This window comes from Mytilus californianus, unplaced genomic scaffold (genome assembly GCF_021869535.1).
Source record: "Mytilus californianus isolate M0D057914Y unplaced genomic scaffold, xbMytCali1.0.p SCAF_7, whole genome shotgun sequence".
In the NCBI taxonomy this organism is placed as follows: Eukaryota; Metazoa; Mollusca; class Bivalvia; order Mytilida; family Mytilidae; genus Mytilus; species Mytilus californianus.
Window position 1 is genome coordinate 67,723,191 of NW_026262723.1, and position 17,678 is coordinate 67,740,868.

Below are 17,678 nucleotides of genomic sequence, written 5' to 3' on the forward strand. Positions count from 1 at the left end.
GAAATTTCATTTATTTGATGATAGTATTACGTACCATGTGTTAACTTTTTCATATTTTTGTCAGTGAATTCTTCAGCGTTAACTGGCGCAATTCCAACAAAAACAATTTTTTGTTGGAATTGCGCCAGTTAACGCTGAAGAATTCACAAAGTAGACTACTAGTAATTCAGACTGGTGTTGCATTTGCTTGAATATTCTTATTTGATCTCCGGCACGGGGATCATATCCGTTCCGTTCACTATTATGTAAAACTACTTTAAATATGTTAAGGTGGATATCGGTCATAAAACTTTACTCAGTACACGGAGTAATACATTTGTGCTCGAAACATCAAATCCAGTATTTTGATTGGTTGAAATCTAAGTCTGAGTACAATAATCGTACTCAAAATTTGTATGACCGTTAGGAGTCTATATTAAAATCGATATAGAAGTTTTAAATAATTAGACAAAATGCTATTTATATCATGATTTTTTTACAATAACAAAAGTACGGGACACGGAGCTTTTTGCAAGCTACATGCTGTGCCAAATTTTCAAATTTTGAATAGAATATACACGGGAAAACCAATTTAGTGTGATATAGGGGGGAAATTATAAAGTATAGAATTATAAGATAAGATATGAGAAGGTATATTATTATAATATGCTTCTAAAAGATAAAAAGATAAAAATAAGTGCCACGGGACTCGCATTCTTTCTACGAACAAAATAGTTACGTAAATGTTAGCGTGAATATATGCCAAAATGTGTTTATAATGACAAGTGAACTAGAAAAGAGTTGAAAGTCATGACATTGGTAAAAATCACCTCATTACACCAAATTAAATAAACTCTTGGGATTGAGATGTTGAAAGTTTGTGTAACTTCATCTGTAGAAGAGAAAAGTAAACGACGAACTTGCAGCTTTAGCCTGAAATAGTTTAAAGATAAAAGCCTTGAAAGCCATTGATACATGGGTTGCAAAATATTTAAAAAGGGAATAAAACTAGAATAAAAACTTCAATATTGAACATAAATTTATTTGAATATACTGCAGCCCTTTGTAAATTGTATAGAATGAAAAAAGACTTTTTGTGAATCAGACAAAAATGTAACCATAATTAAAAACATAGATTTAAAGATAAAATTGAACTTACTAAGATTTGGCTGTCCCGTTTAATTCAGTTTTTGGTTATAAGCTCCTGAAGTATCAATTAGTTATACATCCTTGGCTTTCAATGTTTATAGGGGTTGCGTGTTCCTGATGAAGGTAACTTCCAGAAAAGCACTTCGAACGCCAAATAAATTATATAATGTTATTATAATATTAATCAATACTGATGATAAACTAAAATCATACGTTCAAACAAAATTTAAAAAAAGGAGATTGAAAATTATCAAAACCCGTTGAGGTACAACCTATAGTGTTATTGTGAGTTCTTTTTGTGCATTGTATGGACTTGATGATCAGTTAAACCCTTTTCAACTGATTTTTATATAGTTGTTCTTATGTTGTGTGCTGTTACACCAATGTCCCAGACTAGGGGAGAGCTTGACGCCGGCAAAAATGTTTAACCACGCCACATTATGTATGTGTCTTTCCAAAGTTATTAGCCTGTAATACAGTGGTTGTCGTTTGTTGCTGTATATCATTTCTGTTTGTACATAAATGAGGTCGTTAGTTTTCTCGTTTGAAGTGTTTTAGATTGTCATTTTGGGGCATTTTATAGCTTGGTATGCGATATGGGTTTTGCTCATTGTTGAAGGCCATACAGTGACCTATAGTTGCTAACTTCTATGTAAGTTGGTCTTTGGTAGAGAGTTGTCTCATTTTCAATCATACCACATCTTCTTATTTCTACACTGGGAATATCATAATTTGATCTTACAAACACCACGATTATGTAAGTACCATGTGTTTGAGCTTACTGCTTAGAATAGTAAACTTAGAATAAATGACTTAGAAACAGTTTTACTGATAATTCAAAAAATTGTTTTTGATTATAAGGAATAATATTTAATCATGAAAACAGCTAGATTAGTAAATTTATGACATACGTCATTTGGTTTCTGGTGGAGAGTTGTCATATTGGCAATCATACCACATCTTCTTATTTTTGGTATCATTCTTGTTTTACAATATGTATAATACTAAACAACAGGAAATACACAATTATAATGTGAAAAAAAAACATTAGGTATATAATTGAAACAACAAGTTTCACTAGTACATCAGCAGAAATCACCAGATTTGTTTTTGTAAGTACTCAATAAAACATGATGTTGATGTGTATGGCTAACCCGATGCATTAAAAAAGTGTGTAAGTAAGATTAAAGTACCCTATGTTTAGTGAGATTCAAAGTCTCCGGCAACGTTGTAATAAAAACTCAAAATTAACACGATAAACATATAAAAAATAAGGTGATTTACTATGATTGCTGATACTACAACTAATTATAAATAACAAACAACAAACAGTGGCGGATCCAGAACTTTTCATAAGAGGGGGCCCGCTGACTGACCTAAGGGGTGCCCGCTCCAGTGATTTCCTATATAATCAACCAAATTTTTCCCACGAAAGGGGGGGGGGGGGGGCGGGCCCCCAAGGCCCCCCTAGATCCGCCTATGACAAAGCTGTGATTAAATTTATATTTGAAATAATACACAACTACAGTTGCAATCTTTCCATAGACTAAGTGCTATCCAACACTTTGATTTTAATAAGTTTTGGATTTTCAAATATTTTGATCTCGCGCATTATTGTAGAGACATTTACTGTCGAAATGCGCATCTGGTGCAGTAAAATTAGTACCGCTAATCTGCCGTTTATGCTTTTATATAAACTGACCTTCCATTCTTATTTTTAAAACAGAGTAGCTCCAAATATAAACTAGTGTTATTGTAACATTGCATGACTAAGAACAAGAACACATTGATTAAGTGAAAAAAGAATATTTACTTATAAAATTAAAACACAAGAAATACACACATAAACACACATAAGAAATAATGGGTTGCATGCCCTAAGCGCCTGTCAACCAAACACTGAGGTTAAACTGAGGCGTTCACTTGTTCACGTGTTTCTCATGCGGGCAAAGACAAATCGGTGACATCCCACTAGTCCGACAACCATTATTCCGACAGCTGATTATTCCAACATTGCATCTGTCATAAGTGTATGGGTTAATTTTCTCCAAAAGACCAACTATGTTTTCGGTAATATTTTTGGTTGTCCCTTTAGATTCCGATTATTCTTCTCATGCGGGATATTTGTTTCAGTGCCTTGGAGTTGATACACATGCATATTGCGACTGCTGGGTCCTTATCCTCGTCCCCCTTTTCGTTTTACGGGTCCGTGTTTTTTATTTGTCTTTATATTTCGGCGTTTGTGTGTCCCATTGTCATTCTGTGCTGTTCTAGTCCCCGGTTATTTTTGTCTCTTGATTTACTTTCTTTTTACTAGATCTTCGGTTTCCCTCCTTTCGTATCAAGGGTGTGAGGTTTCACCACTATTAACTACATAAAAAGATATATAAGAGTCGGATTACCCGACCCGCCCTCTTTGGTCGTAACACTTTCCAACACTTGTATCACTCAACTAAGTTTTATTTAATTTTGTCGCGGAAATGTTATATTTTTATGAAAGACAAGAAAATAGGAGAAACAGGGTTATTTGTCGTAAAATCAGCGTATATTCTTTTATTGAAAACATGCATGTAAACGAAGCCTCCACGGGTCATTATTCTTAATGAAAGGCTGTATGTATCACAATGGGGTTCTTTTTCGTTTTTATATTTTCAAATTGTTGAAAAACAATCATAAAAAAACAAAATCCAATGGAGGTCAATATATATATATATATACCTTGGTTTAACTAGTTTTAAGTGTCTATTGTTTGTTCTTGTGTAATATAAAAATAAGGAGATGCGGTGTGCTTGCCAATGAGACAATTACCCACCAAAGTTCCAATAAAGTATGTAAGCAATTATAGGCAACCGTACGACATAAGAACAAACTATAATCAAAGTACTGAAGTACTGAACATCGGATGACCACAAGTTCTTGAGGATGATCAAAAGCACTTTTCTCAGAAAAAAACAACATATCTTGTTACCTGAAACTGAGGTTAATGTACAGAGATATATTTTTTTCTGAGACAAGTTCGTGCGTGGATGATGAATAAATGACAGGAAATTCAACTTCACCGTAATAACTATTAGATTGTAGTGATACAAATCAGTATACACTGATTTGTTGTTATATATTATATTAAAATAACAGTTAAATATATATATGATTTGCATCCATTTGTATATCATTCTATTCTGCTATTCTAATTATAGTGCAATGCAAGTGCATGGTGGACACTTTTCCGTAAAAATTCGATTTTTCTAAGATTGGATACGAGTAGGCATTCATATTTTCCCGCAAAAACAATTACAGAGTTACCGGTCCTTTCCGCATGCTTTAACACAATTTTCGGTACGTGTGCATTGATATTATCAATGATTTTGTACTTATATATATATATCTAACTACAAAACATTTTCATATTATTAATTTATGTTGTAAACAAAAATATTTTTATCAGTATTCATTGAAGAGATGTATTTATATCAAACGATAAGGAATGTTATTTTGCACTCGTTTATGTGCGCATATTTATCATGTTTATAGATCGGTTACAAACCCAAAACTAATTTACATAATGGAAATCTAGGCGATAGCATTACATCGGGATGACCTCAAGGTCATCGCGATGTAAAAATCAGTTGAAAAGGGCTTAACCCATCAGATCGATGCAAAGTAGAAAAACATCTAACAAAAACACAGACCGGACGTGGCAGGGAATTTATACATCCCTCATAACAACAAAAACACAAAGTACAGATCTGAGAGTACTCGCAGTTACTGACAGCTAGTTCAAAACCAATAACAACTAAAAAAAAATCATGTAACTGACTGTGCATAACACTAATGTATAGATTTTTTATTTTTATTCTGGAGAAAACTGATTTAAATGACATTAACCTGAAATGCAGATGGATAAAACAGAAGGATAATAAAATTGAGAATGGAAATGGGGAATAAAATGTTCTTGTGTATTGCATTTAAAATCCAAAATTTTTACTTCCTATAACGCTCTCCCTTAATCAGTTAAAATCACAAGTGGTTTGCCCTTAGAAAGATATGAGTTGCAGCAAATAAATCTGTAACCAGATTTTTTAAAGGACCATTTAATTAAATAAGAAAACTTCTGTTTGATTAGATTGTGTGGTAGTGTAGAATACAGTATTGGAAAAAGATAACTGTAAACTGAATTGAATGGACCATCAAAAGCACGTAATTTATCCAAAACATCCAAAGAGTTTTTGACACTCCAAAAATAGTTAATTCCATATATAAAAGTAAGAAGATGTGGTTTGATTGCCAATGAGACAACTATCCACACATACAGTGGAGATCACTTCTAACCTCTCATTAAATCTGTCAGAATCTGTCAGGAGAACTGTTCTAGGACAGTTTTAGACAGTTCTAGCTAGAACAATTCTAACCTAGAACTGATTTAGTCAGTTCTACCTAGAACTGACTTAGACAGTTCTACCTAGAACTGGTCCTGACAGTTCTACCCTAGAACTGGTCCTGACAGTTCTACCCTAGAACAGTTTTAGACAGTTCTACGACTAGAACAGTTCTACGGCTAGAACAGTTCTACGACTAGAACAGTTCTACGATTAGAAATGATTTGGTCAGTTCTACGGCTAGAATTGATCTAGTCAGTTCTATCCATAGAACAGTTTTAAGAACTCTTTGTCTTAAATATAAATAAGTCAAAAGAATATAATATATATTAAAAAATTGCAGTGACGTCATTTAGAACTGTTCTACAATCCTGACAGGTTTGGTCAGTTCTACAGCTAGAACAGTTTTAGACAGATCTGCTGACAATTCTACGGTTAGAACTGATTTGGGCAGTTCTACTGACAGTTCTACGACTAGAACTGATTTGGACAGTTCTACCTTGAACAGTTTTAGACAATTCTACCCTAGAACTGATCCTGACAGTTCTACCTAGAACTGATTCTGACAGTTCTAGGACAGTTTAGAACAGTTCTATGACAGATTATTCTGACAGTTCTAATGAGAAGTTAGAAGTGATCTCCACTGTAGTATGTTTTATATGCTTTATTACAAAAAAATACTAACTAGTTATTTAATAGAAGTAAGTCTGGAACTAACTAGGTAACAGTACAGAAAATTAGTCGTAGAACATTTACTGCGATAAAACGAAATTTGAACTTTTTTTTTAGTACTTTCAGTAACCAATACATAGAAGGGACTCTGAAATTTTCAGAAGAGGCCTTAAGCTGAGCTGTGAAAGTGACATGATTATTTACCATTTGATTCTCTGTGGAGCCCACGGACATGAATGTAAATGAATGTATAATAACGTACTTGGAATAACATATATATATATATATTAGTCTAAATATATGCTTTATTCTGATAAAACCATTGTTCGAACAATTGTATACAGACTAAACCAAAATATATGCCACTGAGACACGTAGTAACACATAAAAACAAAATTTAGAGAATATACAAATATCTCTGCTTAAAATTTGCATTTTACTTTGATCTAGAAATTAAGACAAAATTCAAATCCATGCTTAGGTTATTTTTCTTTTTTAAAACTGGAAACCCTATCTTGAAACTGGACAACCATCCATGTTGGCCTATACAAGAAAAAAAAACACCAATAGGGTCTTTATACATGTACCACTAGCAATAACAGGAGGTATATATTATCCTTTAGATTTTTGTTTGCAACCACAAAGCTTTAACAAACCCAAAGTTTGTGGAATCATTTCAAGACGCTTTCTTGATAATATTGCACAATTTTCTGCAAAGATGCCCTGAAGTAGTTTTCTATGTGATTGTTTTTCTATTGTTATCAGTTTTTAAGAAATTTGTTTATTTCTTTCAACAATTAGTATGTAAAACCATTGCATGTATACAAGAAATAGATGTAAAAAACTTTATAAACTAGGAAAAATATTTTGTCTTTAGTTATTTGAAGCTATTGCAGTTGAATAAATTCTTTGCTATTTAAAAACCACTAATATATTATTTAGATTGATACCATACTTAGTCTTTTGACATCGAATAAATTTGGTCTAAACTAAGTGAGTTTTTTAGTGAGAAATTTTTTTAACTTTTTGATTATGTGATCGACTGTTTTAGTTTTTGACTCCAAATTATTTTCAACCTGGTCTAAGATTGATTGATTGATTGATTTGTGTTTAACAGTACTTTTAGCACTATTGTCCTATTTCATTGAGGTCAGTTTTTATTAGTGGAGGAAGCCAGAGAGAACCACCGACCTTCAGTAGGAAAACTGACAATCCTAGTTAATTAAGATTGGATCGAACCACAGGCACTTGTCTCTGAAAATAATACCTATATACTTTAATTTATATTAAAATATATAGGTAAATTTTTTTCAGAGACAATTAAGTGCCCGTCAGTCGAACGCACCTACCACGTGCCGGATTCGAACTCACAATCTTAGTGACAGTGTTGACAGTGTTAGAAGAAGAATGTTCCTGCATGTATTTTTAGGAGATGTAAATCTATAATAATGTGGAGGTATGTGTATGGATAGTATTATAAATTAGATGTAGATAAATATAAATGAGAAAATCGGTTCATGTGGGCGGCCCATACAAGCCTACGGCCCCAGCTTGTTTGGCAAAACAGACGTTGGACGTCAGAAAAATCTCGGAATAATCAGCTAATGGCTAAAATGGCTGTGTTTACACCACACAATTTACTGTGAGTGCGGACAAACTTGTGCATCTGGAAAAATTTTGAGGCATAACATGCCCTAGATATATAAAATTCAAATGTATATTATGTTTCAGAAAATTAAAAACTTAACTGAGTTTACGAAAAAGGAACTTGCCAAAATAAGCATATATATTTAATGTAGTTTCTTTGCCTGAATATTGAATGTTAGGGAACGACCATTTAACTTCAAAGGGGGGGTTATGGTTTTTTCCTAAAAATATTGTAGTCTAGCAGATGACAAAAAAAAATTCTGAATCCAGATTTTCCCCATACCTCATAGTGTTAAATTTTGAAAAAAATAATTTGATTGATAGCGTTGAAAAACAAAAAAAAAAATGTTCGTGCTTTGCGCGAAAAAAAATTCTGACTTGGACAAAAAACCATTCCCCCTGGAAGTTAAGTGGTTGCTCCCTTACATGTTCTACCTAAATATCCTGTGGTTTATTTTTAACTGTGATCCTATCAAATTGAATTTTACTACAATGTTGTAAATTTTAGCAGCAACATTCTATTTGAAAATGTGCAACATAAAATAATGTCCCCCATGAAATATTGTCTGTTGGACAAAATTTCATATCAAATATTGTCAGCGGACGCTATTTCATTATGAAATAGTGTCCTTCTCCATGAAATTTTGTTACCTCCTTTTGGACAATATTTCACTCCATGACATACTGTCTATGACAATATTTCACTGGAAAATCAGTCTGTCTATGACAATATTTCACTAGCTGTGAAATCTGTTCATGAAAATATTTCTTATCTTTATAGTTCCCCAAGAAATTATCTGCAATGAAATTGTGAGTGTTTCTGGAATCTTAAAAATATTTTTCATGAAAATTATGTTTAAAAAATTTGCAGCTTCAATCAATTATGCAGGTTTGTTTGTTATTATCAATCAAATAAAACACTTTAATGATATCATTATCCAAAATATTAAATGTTTATAATCTCCCTTTCATGAGACGAGGGGCCTCCGTGGCCGAGTGGTCTAGCCTCTAGGTAGTTACTACTGTAATCACTAGCCAGTCAACACTGAGGTTGTGAGTTCGAACCCCGCTCGTGCAGGTGCACTCGACTCCAATCTTAATTGACTAGGATTGTCAGTTTTCCTGCAGGTGCACTTGACTCCAATCTTTATTGACTAGGATTGTCAGTTTTCCTATCGAAGGTTGGATGTTTTCTCTGGGCACTCCTGCTTCCTCCACCAATAAAAACTGGCCGCCACGAAGTAGCCCAAAAGCGGTGCTTAAAAGTGGCGTTAAAACACCAAAAATCAAAAATAAAAAAAATCATGAGACGAAATTTCATACTATCCATCTTTGAAATATCTATATATGGACAAAATTTGGAAATTTGTCCTTCTCTGGACTTTATTTCATAGACGAGGACAAAATATAATGATACAAAGTCATGAAATATTGTCTTGGGGGACAATGTTTCATAGGACAATATTTTGCTTTACAAATTTGCTACTATGCTATGAATGAGAAATTCTGGATAGAGCACTGTAAATGATGGGCATTTACCTTCACTAGACATCTAAACTACACACAATTCAGACCTGCCAACTATCCCCATTTTGGCGGTATCATCCCGATTTTCATGCCTCAACCCGAATCCTGATATCAGGATCGTAAAACAAGTCAAAACCCTGATTTTCACAAAATATACCCGAAAATATAATGGTTACCGATTTTGAAGTTTTTCTGATCAATTTCTATAAATCTATAATTTTACCTGGCGACATATTTATGACAAGTTTACGACCCTACGCTAATCAACGGTCACAACAGGTGTCATAATTTGTTGTTACATGTAATCAGCTAATCTGATTAGTCATGAATAACAATCTTCAGAATTAATTGTGAACAGAATCGGTCAGCCGGTATTTCAATTTTAATCAATTTATCATACGATCACAATTTGCAACGTTTACCGTAGTTTCACGACAAAATAGTAATTAAATGAAAGACAAAAACTTTAATGAACTCATTAGATGACACAGTTTATCTTGAAATCCGTTAAAATTTTTGAAATCAGTCTTCATCCTTCTAAATTTAGGACATTTAGGTTTAGGTCTTTTGAGTCATGGTGCAAAGATAAGAAGGTCTTTGGAGGGGAAAAATAGGAGGGGTCTTCACTTTGTATCCTTTATTTTTTATGCCATTTTTCTCTATTCTTAAGTTATTTTGCCAAATAATGTACAAGAATCATGCAAATAAAAGAAATCAAGGCTTATTAGCTCATCATCAGTATACCAAAAGAAAAAAGAAGAGATATGAGACTATTTCAAGAGTGAAAAACAGTGCACACAGAAATGCCGCATAAAAGTGTAACCCTTAGAAATCTGGTTGCGCACTAAATCCCCCATGGAGATTTTCAAAAGTTGGCAGGTCTGACAATTTGGCAAAGACTGTATGTAAATTAAGTTTTGTAAGTGTTATATCTCCCATTTTTGTTTGAAAAGAAAAGAAACTCTTTAACAAACTGAAGTTATTTTGAATAGAATTGAGAATGGAAACGGGGAAAGTGACAAAGAGACAACAACTGATCAAAGAGCAGAAAACAACCCAAGGCCACCAATGGGTCTTCAACACAGTGAGAAAATCCCACACCCAGAGGCGGGCTTCATCTGGGAAACATGTTTTTATAAAGTTCTCTGTCTAAGTGTTATTTGAAATGTAAGTGCAAGTATATATTGTCTGTCAATATTTTTTCCTTGAAACTTGTTAGGTTTTTGTTTTGCTGAACATAGGAAAAAGAAATATTGGTATTAAATTATGCATGATCTACTGTAACAGGTCTTTCTAGTTGTCATTTAATTTGCCAGACTGTTTCTGGTAGTATTTTCATACCTATTCCCTAAATCTATCAATTTTCAAAAAGTAAATTTTGGAACACACTAGTCCAGAAGCATAAAATAAAGATGTTGTTTCTGGGTAAATTTCTGGGTAAATTTAACAATTTAAAGTTATGATTGTTAGGTTAGAAAATTAAGTGAAAATTATTTAAAAAAATGATTACAGGTATCAGAAGTCTTCTTAATTTATTCACATGAAACGTATAAGTTCCAAATTCTAACACACTTATAATTTGCCTTGGTGACTTCTTAATTTACTCACATGAAAAGTATATGTTCCAATAACACACTTGAAATTTGCTTTGGTGACATTATCTTAAATGTTAATTGTAGCTGCGTATCAATTCATTTGTTTGCATTTTTTCAATTACTTTGAGTTGGAGTTATTAGTATGTTACTGTGACATGTAACAGAAGAGAGAGGAAAAGTTTGTTAAGTTTAGGAAGTCGCTCTTATAGCAATGATCTTGTATTCATTTTTATACTTTCTCGAAACTCCTATAACTATGTATACATTATTGGTGGATCCAGCAGGTGTGTTCAGGGGGTTGAAACCCCCAACCCTCGGTTTCCCCCCTTTTTTTTAAATATTTTTTTTTTTTAATTATCATGGTGAACATTTTATGGTGTTCAGGGGGTTGGAACCCCTTTTTATACGACCGCAAAAAATTTTTGCAGTCGTATATTGGTATGACGTTGGCATCGTCGTCGTCCGAAGACACATTGGTTTTCGCACTCTAACTTTAGTTTAAGTGAATGGATCTCTTTGAAATTTTACCATAAGGTTCAATACCACAAAAGGAAGGTGGGGATTGATTTTGGGGGTTATGGTACCAACCGTTAAGGAATTAGGGGCCAAAAAGGGGCCAAAAATAAGCATTTTCTAGGTTCCAGACAATAACTGGAACGATGTATGGATCTCTCTGAAATTATACTACAAGTTTCCATACCACAAAGGGATGGTTAGGATTTGCTTTGAGGGGTTATGGCTCAAACTGTTTAGGAATTAGGGGCAAAAAAGGGTGAAGAACAAGGTTGTCCTGGTTAATGGACAAATACTTTAGTACAAAACATAATTTAAAGCAGTGTAAGGGAGATAAATCAAATATTTTTTTATCATTGAAATTATCTCCCTTACACTGCTTTTAAATTATGTATAAAGTAATGGTTAATGAACAATTAAGATAATTTAAAACTGTAAGGGAGGTAACCCAAATACAACATTTTGGTTACTTCTCTTACACTGCTTTTAAATTATGTTTAAAGAAATGCATATTTATAAAGGAAGACCAGTAAAAATATCTGCAAATGTTGCATCTTTTTTTTTTACAAAAAAATCCATATGAAAGATTTGACACTATATTTTAAATTCTATTATAAAATAGATTAAGTTAGCACTATGGTAAATTTAAATGGGTAATTATGGTTGCAAACTCCATTGGAAATTTGAATTGAGATTATGACCATATCTTGAGGGAAAGAATTTTTTTTGGGGGAAAAGGGGGGGGGGATAAAAAGAAATTGTGGGGGGTCAATTTTTTCTCATTTCAGATTTCAGAAATTAAAAAGAATTATTCTTCTAATATTATTTTTTTTCAAATTTCAAATATTGAAAAATTTCAAGAAGTAATCTTTAATTGCACAGTATGGCGCATTAGATTTGTAAAATCTTTGACCACATTTACTTATCTGTTATGCCGAATCTAACCATGTATTTAGATTTTTAATTTTGGGTCCAGTTTTCAAATTAAGGTCCAAAGGGTCCAAAATTAAACTTTGTTTGATTTTAACAAAAATTGAATATATGGGGTTCTTTGATATGCTGAATCTAAACATGTATTTAGATTTTTGATTTTTGGCCCAGTTTTCAAGTTGGTCCAAATTGGGGTCCAAAATTAAACTTTGTTTGATTTCAACAAAAATTGAATATATGGGGTTCTTTGATATGCTGAATCTAACCATGTATTTAGATTTTTTATTTGTGGACCCCACTATCAAATTGGTTCATATTAAGGTCAAAAGGGTCCAAATTAAAATTTGTTTGATTTCAGCAAAAATTGAATTATTGGGGTTCTTTGATATGCCAAAATCTAACCGTGTATTTAGATTTTTAATTTTGGGTCCTGTTTTTTAAATTGGTCTACATTAAGGTCCAAAGGGTCCAAAATTAAACTTAGTTTGATTTTAACAAAAATTGAATTCCTGGGGTTCTTTGATATGCTGAATCTAAACATGTGTTTAGATTTTTGATTATGGGCCCAGTTTTCAAGTTTGTCCAAGTTGGGGTCCAAAATTAAACTTTGTTTGATTTCAACAAAAATTGAATATATGGGGTTCTTTGATATACTGAATCTAAACATGTATTTAGATTTTAGATTTTTGGCCCAGTTTTCAAGTTGGTCCAAATTGGGGTCCAAAATTAAACTTTGTTTGATTTCAACAAAAATTTAATATATGGGGTTCTTTGATATGCTGAATCTAACCATGTATTTAGATTTTTTATTTGTGGGCCCACTATCAAATTGGTTCATATTGAGGTCAAAAGGGTCCAAAATTAAACTTTGTTTGAATTCATCAAAAATTGAATTATTGGGGTTCTTTGATATGCCAAATCTAACCATGTTTTTAGATTTTTAATTTTGGGTCCCGTTTTTTAAATTGGTCTACATTAAGGTCCAAAGGGTCCAAAATTAAACATAGTTTGATTTTAACAAAAATTGAATTCTTGGGGTTCTTTGATATGCTGAATCTAAACATGTGTTTAGATTTTTGATTATGGGCCCAGTTTTCAAGTTGGTCCAAGTTGGGGTCCAAAATTAAACTTTTTTTGATTTCAACAAAAATTGAATATATGGGGTTCTTTGATATGCTGAATCTAACCATGTATTTAGATTTTTTATTTGTGGGCCCAGCTATCAAATTGGTTCATATTGTGGTCAAAAGGGTCCAATATTAAACTTTGTTTGATTTCATCAAAAATTGAATTATTGGGGTTCTTTGATATGCCAAATCTAACCGTGTATTTAGATTTTTAATTTTGGGTCCCGTTTTTTTAATTGGTCTACATTAAAGTCCAAAGGGTCCAAAATTAAACTTAGTTTGATTTTAACAAAAATTGAATTCTTGGGGTTCTTTGATATGCTGAATCTAAACATGTGTTTAGATTTTTGATTATGGGCCCAGTTTTCAAGTTTGTCCAAGTTGGGGTCCAAAATTAAACTTTGTTTGATTTCAACAAAAATTGAATATATTGGGTTCTTTGATATGCTGAATCTCACCATGTATTTTGATTTTGGACATTGGACCATAATAGGTAAATTAAAAAAAATTCAAGTTCTTAGACCACATTCTTTCTGTGTCAGAAACCTATGCTGTGTCAAATATTTAATCACAATCCAAATTCAGAGCTGTATCAAGCTTGAATGTTGTGTCCCAACTGTTCAGGGTTTGACCTCTGCGGTCGTATCAAGCTGCGCCCAGCAAAGCATTTCATTTTAAAATGGCTGGATCAGCACCTGCACCAGCATCTTTTATATATATATATATTTAAAGGAAAATACTCTTAATTTTATTGATATTTGTCTTATAATCAGTACTAGTAGTTTTCTTGTAAAGTTATAATCAATATTATCATCCTTCCCCACCGCTATATCAGCTTCCTCAACATATCTGTAAAACTCGTATCCAGTTAGCGCGTGCAAGTGAGGAGACATTATCAAGTGAGCAGGACTTATCAACAAATTCTCCCAACATATTGCCTTGTATTGTAATGGTGATAAGTCACCAAATAAATTCTTTAAATAAAATAAATTACACTTGCAGTACATATTTTACAATGAACCATTTCTTTTTTCCTAAAATTACTTTACATTCTGAAACGAGATGTTGATAAAATGGTGTCGACGGCAGTCTTGATAAGTTCTGCCGGGACTACTTTTTTCAGAACTGAACTATTTGACCTAATTTGAACTATTGATCTGACCTCTATTGAGATCAATCTATCGATACAAATGTCAACAATGCAGTCGGAAAGCAAGCTCTTAGGAACGACCGTTGTTGCTACTTTCTTAAGACAACAATGGGACTGATATTAAAGCCCGCCATTCTGAAATTGCGTTAATTTCGCGGAAAAAATATTTTTGCAGCAATTTGGACATTTTTTTATTTTCTATTTCTAACATGCCATTGGGGTCAGAAATAGATTTCTTTCTATGATATGTTAAGCATGTGTCTTATTATTAAAGAAAATAATGCCTAAATTGGCCCTTCCTTTAACAATTACGATAATAAATTATTCGAAATTGTCTGTTATTTTTTATTCTTTTGTCATAGATAAACAAAGATTATATAGATGATCATAGATCAATACTATAAAACAAATTGATAATAGGTATCTCAAAGTTTTAAAAAAAATCAAGTCTAACGTTCTGTCACCCCTTATGAAACCCCTTTTAACTAAATTCCAAAAGAAAGACATTTTTTGACATTGTAGTTTTTTGGTTTTACACATCAATAATTTAATTTTGGATGTAACGCGTCTTCTGATTGGCTGACGTCGTTTTGTTTATCAGCTCATAGACATAATTTTGTCATGTGACCATGATTTACTACGGTTTAAAATGGAATTAAGAATTAAATTATAAGAAATGACTGTAATATTTTTTCTGCCTATTCGAAATAACATAAAAAATGTGGTGCACACTTTAAATAACCCGCTACGCGGGTTATTCAGTGTGCACCACATTTTTTATGTTATTTCTTCATAGACAGAAAAAATATTACAGTCATTCCTTAAATGTCAACATGCATCCGAACAGAATGTACACATATTAAGTGTCATTTAGTGTGTTTGTTTAAAAAAGAAATGGCGAGTTCAACTGTAGTATTTAATTTGACTGGATTAATTATTCTATTTAAGTAAAATGTTTGACGTTAACTAAAACCTAAGGTAAGGAAATATTATACTGTCTGTGCACCACCTTAAGATGACTAAAACAAAACGCATTCATTGTTGGGAATATCATTTTTTTTTGTGATGAATCAAGGAATCCTGCAAAAGGTGATCTAAAACATAATTGTTGACTTAGCAATCAGAAACTGCTATGAAGTACTTTTTTAATATGCATAGTTATTTATTTTGTTTAAATCGAAGAAGGAAAATATGAAATCGAATCTTTCTCGTTCTTATATATTATATGCGCAAGTTCATGATTATAAACCATTTAAAGCCATTGGTTTAGGCTTTTTTATAATTTGAGTCCATTCAGTAGAACTTGCATCATAAGGAATCAATGAGACAAAATTTATTGTTATATTTAGTTTAATCATACAAGGATTGCAAACCAATTTCCTTTTATTTCAAATTATGAAGAATTTACATTGAGAATACTTTGATTATTATCTCTTTTAAATGTATATCCTATAGGAAAAAGGTACAGCATGCTTTGGTTTCATTTGATATGACTTTTTGGAGGAAACAGAGTCGTTTCAGTTGAAGAAAAAATGACCCAAAAAATACGGGGGTGGCAGTTTAAATTATTAAAAACATTTAAATTCACAGTAAAACTTATAATAAAAATTGATTAATTAAATGCACATATATTATACACTCTAGATTAAACATTTCATTTTAAATAATAACTATTTACATACAAGAAGGACAATTTACCAACATCTGTCTTTCTCAAATTAACTTCTCCTTTACGAATTACGACTACTTAAATATATATGTGTACTTTTAGTCTTGAAAACAAACAGCATTTTGATGCGTTTCTGGAATTTTTTTATGAAGCGTTTGCTGTTCAGCAGTCAGCGAGTAGAAATTTTCTTCTTCTGGTGATATGAAATACTACGATCTTCCAATATAATCTTTAATATTTCTTTTCTTTTTGTATCATCTTCAAATATTATACTCTCATATATGCATTATCATGTACACGAAACATTTTTCTTCCTCTGGTTAATGGGAATATTTTATCCTGCGTATTTTGGCCACAAGGTGTATCCGCGGTTTAATATTTTGATGACGTGTGTTGCCTAGTAATAACAGAGACACTCTGGTAATAACAATTCCCGCGAAATTATTGAAAAAGGAAATTTTGATAAAAAACATTGCTTTAAAAGATGATAAAAATGTTATCCGAATGTGGATTGTATAGATATTGAAAAATATCAGCCCCTCGACAGAATATGAAGCTAAATGGCTCGTACGCTACGCTCACTCGACATTTAGCTTCATATTCTGGCTCGCGGGCTGATATTTTTCTATATCTACATAATCCACATCCAGATAACATGTACGCCTCCTTGCAATGAGAACTTGGTTTACATTGAATAAATCGATTGGATAATTTGTTTACCAGTTTGTCCAGTTTTGGATGTCAATAAACATGATTTTTGATAAGTTATCCTTTTTGTATGACTTAAGTACTGTCTATCTGATATGTTTCAAATCTCCAAATACCATTACTGGAAGTGAAAATGACTGTATATCATCAAAGAGATGCTATAGACATATTCAGAGTTATGTGTTATGTGATATTGCCAATAAGAAAATCAACACATCCAATTTCTCAAAGATAATTTATGATGTCTATATCAGGACCTCAAAATCATGTATCCATATTTTGACACTTAATTTGAAAGTTTCCGGAGGCCGGAGGGGTTTCTTATCCAGACACGCCGTATCCCGAGGTGTATAACTAACTTACACCCCATTCTAAACCCTATATTTGTTATTATTGATTATTAAATGAAAAAAAAAAAACGATAGCATATTTATTGACAATATCAAACCATGATTTATAAAAAAAAAAAAATTTTATTACATGAAACCCCACTAGTAACCTTTCTTTGGTTATCTTCGTTCAAACTTAGACAAGTGAGTATATTTTACAAATGTCAAAGTTGTTTTGCATATTCCCGTTAAATACATGTGCTAATATGGATCAGCAGGTCAAGGTTGACTGTTTCGTGTATTCTTA